General features: G+C 43.2%; 1 protein-coding gene across 3 annotated transcripts in view; it reads left to right on the forward strand.

Moving 5' to 3' along the window:
- Positions 1–9,340: 9,340 nt before the first annotated feature.
- APBA1 (amyloid beta precursor protein binding family A member 1) overlaps positions 9,341–12,043 on the forward strand; it is a 229,298-nt gene continuing 226,595 nt past the window's right edge. For all 3 annotated transcript variants that reach the window (XM_033237135.1, XM_033237136.1, XM_033237138.1), the window contains exon 1: positions 9,341–9,559. The gene's annotated coding sequence lies outside the window, so the exon portion shown is untranslated. The remainder of the gene's footprint in view (positions 9,560–12,043) is intronic.

Raw genomic sequence — 12,043 nt, forward strand, 5'->3', positions numbered from 1 at the left:
ATAGACATAGTATTTTAGCTTAAGGTAACATACTGAATGAGTAGAGCTCACATAGAATCAATATTGCCACAGTCTACTTTTAGCCACTGTGTGTGTGTGTGTGTGTGTGTGTGTGTGTGTGTGTTAGACTTCTTTCTTCAGTGACCATCACATGAAGAAAAGAAGAGACGACCCTGTGGCCACAATCTCAGTACCTCAGATGAAATGCCACAGTGTGCTTCTAGATTCCATTTTGTAGGTTTACTGCAGTGACTCATTCCTCCTGTGTAATACCTAGACCCAGGGTCGACTCACCTATTAGACTGAGTAGGTACATTGCCTAGGCACAATACTTGCAGGGGCTCATGAAAATGTTTTAATTTCCTTTAAAATCAGAAGCAAAAAGAAAATGAACTTTTAGGTCAAACAAAATGTTTTATTATAGACTATTAATATATTCATCTTTATACCAACCCACTTATAAAATATAATATTTAATATTTATTTATGGAGCAAGGGGCCCACAGAAGTCATAACACATCCTTGCCCGTCCTTCAAAAAATTTCTTGCAAAAGGAACACTGTAAGTTTGGTAATTCCATCATCTCTCTTTCCCTCCTGGAAATTTACAGTTAAAGTCTCCTAGAAGCCCTGCAATTTAAAAACAAAAACCTGTACAATTTAGCTTACTCCAGAGTTCTCCAGATGTATTTGATCTTGAAACCTTTTTTTTCCCCACATGATAACTACTGTCTTCCCCAAGAACTAGTGATCCATGGAAGACCTTGGGGAAAACTTCACATCTTATTATATTAATATTCAGAATTGATCAAGAGAAACTACAGCTGAAATTTCTCAACCTCCCCACCCCCACCTTTTTTTTTTCTTTTTTTTTTTCAGTAAAGTATACAGAAGCCTAGGGGATGATTCTTTGTTCTAGGCAAATAGAATTAAAATGCATACCTGATGCTCTTTGAGAGGCATGCTACTAATACTGCCCTAACTATCCACTTGGCAAAAGAATTTTATTGTTGCACAAGTTTCAGATGTATGCTACATAGCTCACTGAGACCCATTTAAATTCTGTTTTCTTGATTAAGTTTCCAGCGGTGTGAGGATGAAAATAATTCCCAAAAGGCAAGGAAGATTGAAAAGCTGCTTTCCAGAATCCCACAACATGTTATTCCTTAACCTACCATAGCTTATTAAGAGTGACTTAAAATCTGTCCACACCCAAAAGGTTTCTCCAGTAACAGATTTCTTGGTTCCATCTCAGTTCCTGCAGTTCCCATAACCACAGCCTATTCAATTTAGCAGTGCTCGGCTGCGTGAATACTGAAATTAAAATGTGCTCTCGAAATTCAATCCATAGCAAAACTGACCTAACTTAGAAGCATCTCCACAGTCAGATTTAATAAAAAGATATGAGTTTGAGGTAGAAGGCAGAAGAAGGATGAGTTTCTCTGAGGAATAAAAGTAGAAAATATGGATTTTTTTTTAACAGTTCATACTGACTAATGTCCCCTTTTAATAGTCAGTTTTCTGTTTGATAGAAAATGTCAGACAAAGACCCTAAGTCAATTCTTTTGAACTTTCAGAAGTTTTTTCCATTTAGGAAGATGATCTCTATTCTTTTTCGGGAAGCAGACACATTTGTCTGCCCAAAGTGTTTTCAAATACATCAATTTCTCACCTGGGAGAAACTCACAAGCCTTCTGGTTAAATGGAAACCATCAAATCTAGATGATCATAATATTTTTTACAATTAGGAAACAAAATTCCTTTTGAGGAAGAAAACTTGCTCATTTAGCTACAGACTTGACTTCTAGAAGATTGAGGATTGATGTAATTTCCTGAAACACATGTATTTAGAAAAGCAAACAAATAACACAAAAACACCATTTAACCAGGCTGTCATTTGTGTGTCTCTTATCCCAGTCAGTAAACTTCACTGGAGCTATTTGATTATAGATCTGTCTGATTTTTCTTAAAGTAGACAAGTTTTTGAGGATAGAGCTTGTGAGGATAGAGCTTGAACTTTCAAATGCCTACTATAGCAGCTAGCACATATTAGATTAGTAAAGTTTGGGGAATGAAGATCTAAATATTTGGTGGCTTTTAAAAATAGTATTACCTACTGGAAATGTTAAATACCGTCATGACTGTTCATTATATGGTTATTGCTCATCCTGAATGCTGATATTGTGCAAGCATATGGAAAAAAATTCTCAAGAAATAGTGCTTTAACGAAATAGAATTTCACAGGACATCACTTGTGTGTGTGTGTGTGTGTGTGTGTGTGTGTGTATGTGTGTGTGTGTGTTGAGACAGAGAGAGGAAAGAGAGGGAAAAATTTCCTTGGCTGACAGAGGGGTTAAAGATCTGTTAACATTGCTCACACTGATTTTATATACTCTGAAAGCCTTACCAGGCCCCTTATTTTTGAGTCAGTGGACATATCTATAACTTTTTTCAGACACTACTGAATACTAATAAAAAATAGCAGCAAATGAAAAGGAAATTGTTTTAGTGGCAAATTATTTAGATAATCTTCCTGAACACCCTAACTGGAATAACTGGAAAGATAGCTAATAAGTACAGGCAGTCCCCAACATACCATGGTTCAACTTATGACTTTTTGACTTTACAATGGTGGGAAAGCTATAGGCATTCAGTAGAAACTGTAACCCCACCAAGGGGTGTCTGTATATCAGTCAGCCAACAAATATTTGATGAGTTCTTCCTAGGTACTCTGTAATATGCTAGGTATTTAGCGAAGGAAATACCAAGAGAATGTAGTTGACATTTGGTCACTGATCTTTCAGGATTCATAAACAACTTGGAGAGGTGATACCAACATACATGGAACAAAATACCTAACAGAAAACAGGAATAGAGCAATGATTTTAAATCATGTGTCCATATGTCAGTGCCATTCTAGAAACAGCACCAAGGTGGACTCCTGCCAAAAATGAATAATGGTAACATATATATACACATACACATGCATGTATATATAATTTTTGTCTACAAACTGGTAACAGAAAAACATCTATTGGAATTTTCTCAATTTTATATTCTTATCCTAGACATCTTCCTTCAGTCATTGGTATTTACTACCACTTGATTTACTAAGAAGATGACAAAAAGATATAAATCTGTAGCAAACACATATTAAAAGAAAAAAATTCTGAAATTGCTGAGCACTTAATTTCACAGCTTCTTATTTTCAAGGAAATATACTTCTAATTGTAATGGCATATTTTATATAGAAACACATAGTTATAATTTCTTCTGGTAAAATTGTGCCTGGTTTGTAGCATGAATTAAATGTCAATATTTTATAGTGTTCCTACCGAATGACCATCATATTCAAGTACTTTACTGCCAAAATAAATTTGGAAACAATCAAGTATATATAAGCAAGTGTTAAATGGAATGAGCAACCAATTTAATCATTTTTAAAATCTGTATCTATACTGACATTCCACAAAGGCTGTGAGACTCCTAGTGCTACAAACAAATGCTCAGAAAATAAGGTATTTCAATGAGAGTAACATTAGTCTAAAAACATTTTCTTAAAGCATGTGGTGTTTAAAATAAAAATTGAAGGATAAATCAAATTAGGAAAAAATGCTTTAGAAATGCAAAGTGACCCAATACTTACTTTTATGGCATCTCGTGATAAGGGGTATTAATGTTTACAGCCACATTCTTAGTATTATTGTTTTCAAATTAAGGTACATTGGTTAAAAAAAAATGTAAGCTACCAAAACATAGAAAGAAGAAAATAACCCTATTACTTGAGTGAGCTACCATTCACATTTTGGTGTATTATTTTCCGTGCATTTTTAAAAGTTCTGGCCATCCATCTACACAATTTTGTATCTAGGCTTTTTCAGTTAAGATGTGAAATTAACTTTTTCCATGTTATTAAAAAAAATCTGGCCAGGCGCAGTGACTCACGCCTGTAATCCCAGCACTTTGGGAGGACGAGGCGGGCGGATCACAAGGTCAGGAGTTCGAGAACAGCTGACCAACATGGTGAAACCCTGTCTCTACTAAAAATACAAAAATTGCCGGGCATGGTGGCAGGCGCCTGTAATCTCAGCTACTCAGGAGGCTGAGGTAGGATAATCGCTCGAATCCGGGAGGCAGAGGTTGCAGTGAGCCAAGATGGGGCCACTGCACTCCAGCCTGGGCCACAGAGTAAGACTCTGTCTCAAAAAAAAAAAAAAATCTGTGCCTATGGTATCTTTAAAGTCTGCATAGTATTCCACTGTACAGTCATACTGATCTATACACCAATTTCCTTATTGTGGTACATTTACATTGAAGTTTATAGTTTTTCACTATTATAAGCCTGAGATGAACAGGGAAGGTGATGTTTTTGTTTCCCTCTTCCCATTTCACCCTTTTTGTAGTCACCAGATCTTGCTCTATCCTCAATCAGCCATGTGGTCTGGGGAGGACTGACCCAGCTCCAGGACTGGGAGCTGAGTGGTTTAAGTTGGTCCTTAACTTAAATCCCTGGCCATGGAGTATGGTTCACAGAATGGGATTACAACCATTTTTAAAAGTCAATATGTTCCCATGACTTTATTTACTCAAAAACTTCATTGTCAGAGGTAGAATTACCATATGGGGCACCAGAATGTCTTCCAATGTATCAGATAAACACATCATACAAAATTCTGGTTGGACTCATTAAAGGGCACAGTGGGAGAAAAAGAGAAGGAGCCTGACGTGTTTGGAGAATAAAAAAGAAAAGAAGGGCATTATTTCTCTGGACAGATTTTACGCCCAGAAAAAAAGCTGGTGAAATAAGAATCAGAATATACAAGCAAATTTATTGAAGTTTATGATACATACATCTCATAATTGTATATTTCTTTCGTACACTTTAAATCCTATGACAAAAAGGCTATACAATATTTTAGAAATTATGCTGGATTACTAAATATTAGCAGAACTGAAATCCTCAAGAGAAACCAGATTACCAAAAGTTGTTCTATGCTTGTTTTACATACAACCTCAGCTCATAAGCTCAAGGACTGATACAGAAAGAGGGTAATCACTTAAGAACTTGAAATCAAGGAAAAGTATCAACTTATATCAGAAGGATGTCCAATTTAAGCTGTCCAGAACTGTATCAGAAGCTGGAAGATATGGTCACACTCTTGTGGAGTTTGAATGGATATAGTGAATAATGGAATCTTCAAGTCTTTATTGACAAAAAGAATCCTAAATGAATAAAAGTTTTTGAATCTCTGTCCTTTTACCAAGTGACAAACAGTGCTTGTGACAGTAAGATATATAGACACTCATTGACTTATGGTGGGGTTATATAAGTCAAAAATGCACTTAAGGCCGGGCACAGTGGCTCATGCCTGTAATCCCAGCACTTTGGGAGGCTGGGGCGGGTGGATCACTTGAAGTCAGGAGTTTGAGACCAGCCTGGCCAATATGGTGAAACCCTGTCTCTACTAAAAGTACAAAAATTAGCCGGGCGTGGTGGTGGGCACCCATAGTCCCAGCTACTCAGGAGGCTGAGGCAGGAGAATCACTTGAACCCGGGAGGTGGAGGTTGCAGTGAGCCAAGACTGCACCACTGTACTCCAGCCTGGGCAACAGAGTGAGACACTGACAAAAAAAAAAATTAATACCCTGATAAGCCCAAAAGTAAGGTCAAAAACTTCTAAGTCGAACCATCATAAGACAGGAACCGTCTGTATTTGTAGGTATAGTGTAGGCTGCCAGAGTTTGGGACCTCAGAGATTAAACTAAAGGAATTTATCTATGAGCCATTGGGAGACATATTTAAGTTTACCAATAATATGAAGTTTTAAATTGGCATGCATGGAGACTTTAGGTGCACATGCAGTGGTGGTGAAGTCCTCACTTTAAACCCAAGTCACTTGGCACAGTGTCTATACTATTGTTACCTGCTTCAATGGTCAGCAGGTTGCCAGTGTTTTATTTTATTTTTAGTGACATGGTCTTGCTCTATCACCCAGGCAGAAGTGCTGTGGCACAATTATAGCTTACTGCAGCCTCAACCTCCTGGATTAAAGCAATCCTCCCATCTCAGCCTCCCAAGTAGCTAAGACTACAGGAATTCGCCACCATGCCCACTAATTTTTTTTTTTTTTTTTTTTGAGAGATGGAGGTCTTACTATGTTGCCCAAGCTGGTCTTGAACTCCTAATCTCCAATAATCGTCCCACCTTGGCCTCCCAAAGTGCTGGGATTACAGGCATGAGCCAACATGCCTGGCTGCCAGTATTTTCTATACTGCTTCCTGAAACACTTGAATAGTAGTTTTGACCCTTGTTAACAGAGAAGGTGGATTGGAGTGCCTTATGAAAGATCTACTAAAAAGAAAAACAATAAAGCAGGCACAGGAAATCTATAAATAGAATAGAACAAGACCAAAGGAGGGATTGAGACATGGATCTACATGCCATATGGATCCACTCATTTCCTACGACGATCTGAAAATTTGGCTTTGAGTTTCCTGCCAGCCAAGGCAAAAGTAACAAGAGCACTTAAGACAATCATTCATGCTATCTGGAAGAAATAGGAATATGTATTTTTCATAGGGGTGGGGGAGGGAGGGAAATTTCCACATATGAACATCTGGTACGTAATTAGTTTTGGAGGTCTCTAGGCTACCATTATAACTAACAATGATTACCTTTCTTTATATGGCACTTAATACTTTGCAGAGAAATTTCACATACTTTCTTTACACAAAAATCCTGTGAGGTAAGATTCGAGGATATTATTAAAGCAATAATGTAACCCTCATTCATTTATCTAAGAACCTAGTCTAACTGGAAATGCAACACAAAAAGTAGAAAATAAGCAGAAAGATCTCTGAGATAGCAAACCAAATAGCAGTAAGTGTATGCACAGAAAAGAGCCTCTCACTCAGAACCTATATTCTCTTATTTAACCTGAAATTCTAATAAGGTTAATTTCCTTCCTAAAACCGCAGTGGATTAAAAGTAACAAAACAGAAACTATTACAGAGAAGGACTCTGAAAGCCTCCTAGATGAGTACACAGGAGAGCAGAGGCAAGAACTAACAACAATCAAAAGAGCAGTTAGTGCAAAAACAGAAAACTCTAAACACTCACTAAGTAGGATAAGCTCAGACTCCCTCGGCCCTGGATCCTGACCCTCCACGAATCAACTCCTCACAAGCCACCTCAGCGATCTTTCAGGAACCGAAATGTAATCCTGCTTGCCTGCTCCCAACTCTTGGCAACCCTTCATTGACTTTCCAGGCTAAGACAAAATTATTATTTAGAAACGGTCCACAAGGTCTCCTGAGGTTCTGATTGCCGCCTGCCTCTCCAGCTTCATCTCACTTCGGCCCCACCTGCTTGGGCCTTTCGACATTTCCTTCCCTTTACCTGGAAGTGTCTCACTGCTGCCTCTCCTGGGGGATCTGAAATGTCATTTCCTTAGAAAGCCTTACCTAGTCCTGGAGTCTACATTAGGTTTTCCTGTGCACCTTAGCGCCTTTGCAGTTGAGAATTTATCACAGTTGCACTTCGTCTGATTGTTTTATTTGTTTGTTTTTTGAGACGCCAAGGCTGGAGTGCAGTAGCGCGATCTCGGCTCACTGCAACCTCCGCCTTCCGGTTCAAGCGATTCTCATGCCTCAGCTTCCCCGGCACCTGGGATTACAGGCGTGCACCACCACGCGCGGCTAATTTTTGTATTTTTAGTAGAGACAGGGTTTCGCCATGTTGACCAGGCTGATCTCAAACTTTTGGCCTCAAGTGATCTGCCGGACTCGGCCTCCCAAAGTGCTGGGATTACAGGCGTGAGTCACCGTGCCCGGCCAGTCTGATAGTTGAATACCTATTTCCTTCAGCGTACTGTGAGCTCTGGTGGAAAAGGACCATATCTGGCCCGTACATATGCCAAATAAGTATTCACTGGGAAAAAAAAAAAAAAAAAAGTAATGTCATAGGACAAGCATACATCTTCCTAGTATATAATTTTAAATTTTACTAAAAGATCTTTTTGAGAAGGTAGCTGTTTTATTAAAGAAAAAAATTACGAAGTACAATGCAGAATTCATACGAATATTAAAGCTAAAACAAGACTTTCAGAATGCTTTAGGCTACACCCCCAGACTTCTCTGGAGACATTGTGCTTAAAATAATATGGAAACATGGTGTGGTAAAAGATGCATTTCCCAAGGGCTCTGGATAACCAGCGCTTATCCTCATTTTACTGGAGGAGAATATATGTCTGGAGAGGGCTTTGCAAACTACTAGGCTTTGTGCGTTATAACATTATTACGGAAAAATCTGTGTTTCTAAGAGGGGGAATGATTCAGTTATTGCATTGCCAATTACAGGTGGGGCTAGCGCCAGAGCCCAGGCCTCTCGGGGCCTGTCTAGCCCATAGCTTTTCATTAATGCACAGCACCTGCCACCTGGTCCCTGCTGCAAAGGGTGGCCTCTCGAGCTAGGAGCCATATCTAGGGCGGATAGCCTATGCTAGGCTCAAAGACACTCTTAAGTTCCGATCAACCAGAACTGAGGAGCGGGTAGGAAAACCAAGCCGAGCCCTCCCCGCTTCACAATCCGCAGGCTCTCCGCTGTCCCTGGCGGGACTGGGCAGTTTTCCTGGAGAACTGCAGCCCGGCCCGCTTCGCTCAGGCCCAAGCCCGCGCGGCTCTCCCCCTGGCGGGGAACTCGCAGCACTGCGGCGCATTCCGGAGACGCCGTCAATCTCCGGATTTGAAGCGCAGGCGGTATCTAAGGGGCCTGGGAAGCGGGAAAGCTCGGGAGTCACTCACGAGAGAACACCCTGCAGGAGTCGACCGAGCTGCCTGGCTTCGTGGTCCTGCAGCGTGGCCCGTTGCTTCGCGCAGAGGTTGGCCACAGCTCCTGGCTAGGAAACTGGGGACCCCTTGGTTTGCCACCAAGGAGGGTGGAGGTCCCCGTCAGTCCCCTCGGGGATGCAGCCGCATTTTCCCCTCCGTGCGTCTGGCCGGGAGACAGAGGATAGGGCTGTGGAACACAGGCAGGGCCGGCCCTTCGGAACCCGGACGCGAGGGGAGGCGAGAGGCGCCAGTGTCCCGCACGCCCACCGGCGCCGATGCAGGGGAGCTGCGGCCAGCGGCCCACGGAGGACGCCGGCGGCGCCGCCGCCTCGGGCTCGCGGGCCGCGCGCGCACGCGAGTGGGCGTGGGAGGCAGGGGCGCTACTAGCAGGCGGCGTGCGCGCGCGCGCTCCCCCGCGCCCTCCCTCGCAGGCCCGCCCGGCCCCGGCGCGCGTCACGAGGGGAGAGCTAGAGAGCTGGAGGGCGGGAGGGAGGGTGGGGAAAGGGGGTGGGGCCGCGAGACCGGAGGGTTCCGAGCGGCGGCTGCAGAGCCGGAGCTGGGCGAGGGCGGCTGCGGTCCCGGTGGCGGCGGCGGCGGCGGCTGCGGCGGGAGAAGATGGTGGCGTTGGAGGTAGCAGCGGCTGGAGCGGAGCTTTATTCCCAGGCTTGGCACCAGCGCTGTCACTAGCGCCGCCTGTTCCCGCGGGCCCGCGGACCCAGCTGTCAGGCAAGGTACCACAGCCAGGGAGGGGTGGGTGAGAAGGGGTGCCTGGCGCTGATGCGGACCCCGACGGAGCCCGGGTCCTAGCCAAAGAGCGCCCCCGGACGCGAGAGGGGCTGCCTGGAACAATAGTGCGGAGGAGCGGGGGCAGCAGGCAACATCCAGGGGGCAGTGCCTGGAACCATCAGCCAGCGAGGCGGGGTAAGGCGGCGTTGCGGGCGAGACGCCTGGGGTCCGGTGCCCGCTCAGATGCCAGGCTTCGGGCGCAGCAGGCGGGCCTGATGACAGTCATGGCAGGAGTGAGTGTGTGAGAGTGTGTGTGTAAAAGGTACAGCAGAGGGGATGGGGGTGGCGGACGGAGGTGTTGGGGGGGTGACATTTCCAGGAATCCCCGCTAGGATCCCTCATCTCTCGGCTGACTCTCCTGGAGAAAGAATGTGATGATGGAAACGGTGAGGTGGGCAGGATGCACTTGGTGTGTGAAGTGTGGAGGGAGGCAGTGGGGTAGGGGCGGGTTTGTAAAATTCTGTGTATGTGTGTGTACGCGTTTGGTTGCATCCACGTTCCCCAAACAGCGCCCCAAACCCAGAGGTCTGCCGCTGCCCTGACTTGATGTCACCGGCTAAGACTGTGGGACAGTGTTTGTTATTTTGACCCTGCAACTCTGAGCACAGTCTCTGTTCTGCTCCTGCGTGTGGATGGCCCAGTGTAGGGATTCTCGCTTCCCCTTCCTCTGGCCTCATGACATGGGGATGTGGAAGTGAGCATGTTGCTTTGAGGCACATGGCAGGGAAACAGGATAACGGTTACGCATTCTGGGCTTGCTGGTGTACCCGGTTTTGAAGGGGGATTCCATCCTCTGATACTACTTCTCTGCTTAGCACCTGTTCCATAAGGGTCTTGTACTCCCTGACTCTGCAGTTTCTATTGTTTTTCTCTTGTCTGACCTGAAGGAGAATAGTGTTGAATGATCAGATTCCTCTTCCTGTCCCCACAACTTTCAATGCTAGCTAGACCTTCTCCTTCCACATTTAAGCACTGAAAACCTTATGGCTAGAAGATGGATGGTCTTTGTATTGGTTCTTTTAGAATGAACTCTGGAGGTGTGTACGTATAGAGAGATGCGGTGGGGCGGGGGGCAGTCTTTAAAAAAGAAGAAAAATATCACACGGAGAAGTGTTTGGTGCCCACCTGGTCAGCGTCGCACAGCCAGGGCGTTTTCCTCAGGAAACAAGATACTTTATTTCTACTGCTGGTGACATCTACTCTCCCAGCTGTCACAATAGCTAGGTGGTGCCGTGTATCATTTGGAAACTGAAATCTCCCAAGACCCACAGCGATGGGGTCCCAGGTCAGTAAAGTCCCTGCTTTCCTACCTGATAGAGCCCACTAGTAGGGAATTTGGAAAAGTGTCAGGCTGGCAATAACTCACCCAGTGGGAATAAGGACACAGAAATGCATCGAGTCTATGGCTGTTTAATTGTCTCTGCGTGGTAAAGATAGGTGTGTGTAGGGTTGGGTAGAGATAGGCAGGGAGATGGCATATTCATGTGTATCCAGAGCAGTGTGATTCCTCCTCGCCTGTATTTCTCCTGCGGTATTCACAGGAATGAGTATCTCGACACTTCTTTATTAAAATATTGTATGTCTAGCTTAACCTGTTTAGGACATATTTTAGTCATAACACCTTAAATTCTACTGCATTGCTGTCGGAATCCAAACTGGCTGCCCGGTTCTCTTCAAAAAGCCTGTAGCAGTCATGACTACACAAGTAAATATACACCATGTTGGCACCAGAAGTTTCTTTTTCTTTTTTAAAATTTTTGTTTTGTGTTTTTTTATGGGCAAAGTTTGCACGATATCGTTGTTTCATTGAAAATAATAAAACTAGGGCTATCCACATATGCTTTTTTTCTTCCCATATATCTTATTTAATGATATATAGACTAGGTGTTCTTGAAGCTGTCAATGTAAAGTAAATTTCCCCATGTTCTTCAAGTCAAGCCTTCTAAGATTTTAATATGAGGTTGGTTGTTGGCTCTCATCCAAGATTTAAGGATAGATTTATAAAAATGAATTTTGAATCTTAGTTCTTTACTCTCTTATTCGTTATGCCAAATCCCTTTCTGAGAAAAGTACTTATGGAATTTAAAAGCCATTCTAAGAGGTTTTGGTTTAAAACAAAAAAAAGTCATCATCTTTTATATTTGCAAGTAAGACCAGGGATGTAAATATCTTACAAGAAAGTTTAATAATATGAGGAATTACCAGGTAAATACACTGTTTAGAGAAAGAGGAATTACACAGCAGCACAATCGATGACTCAGGAATCAGTGATTTCTTTTCTAACATAAATGTGATCATTTTTATTTTTATTTATCTTTTTGAGACAGGGTCTTCCTCTCTCACCCAGGCTGGAGGGCAGTAGTGTGATCATAGCTCACTGCAGCCTCAACCTCCTGGCTCAAGCAATCCTCCTGCCTCAGCCTCCTGAA

Source organism: Trachypithecus francoisi, unplaced genomic scaffold (assembly GCF_009764315.1).
Source record: "Trachypithecus francoisi isolate TF-2019V2 unplaced genomic scaffold, Tfra_2.0 Lachesis_group16, whole genome shotgun sequence".
NCBI classification, from domain to species: Eukaryota; Metazoa; Chordata; class Mammalia; order Primates; family Cercopithecidae; genus Trachypithecus; species Trachypithecus francoisi.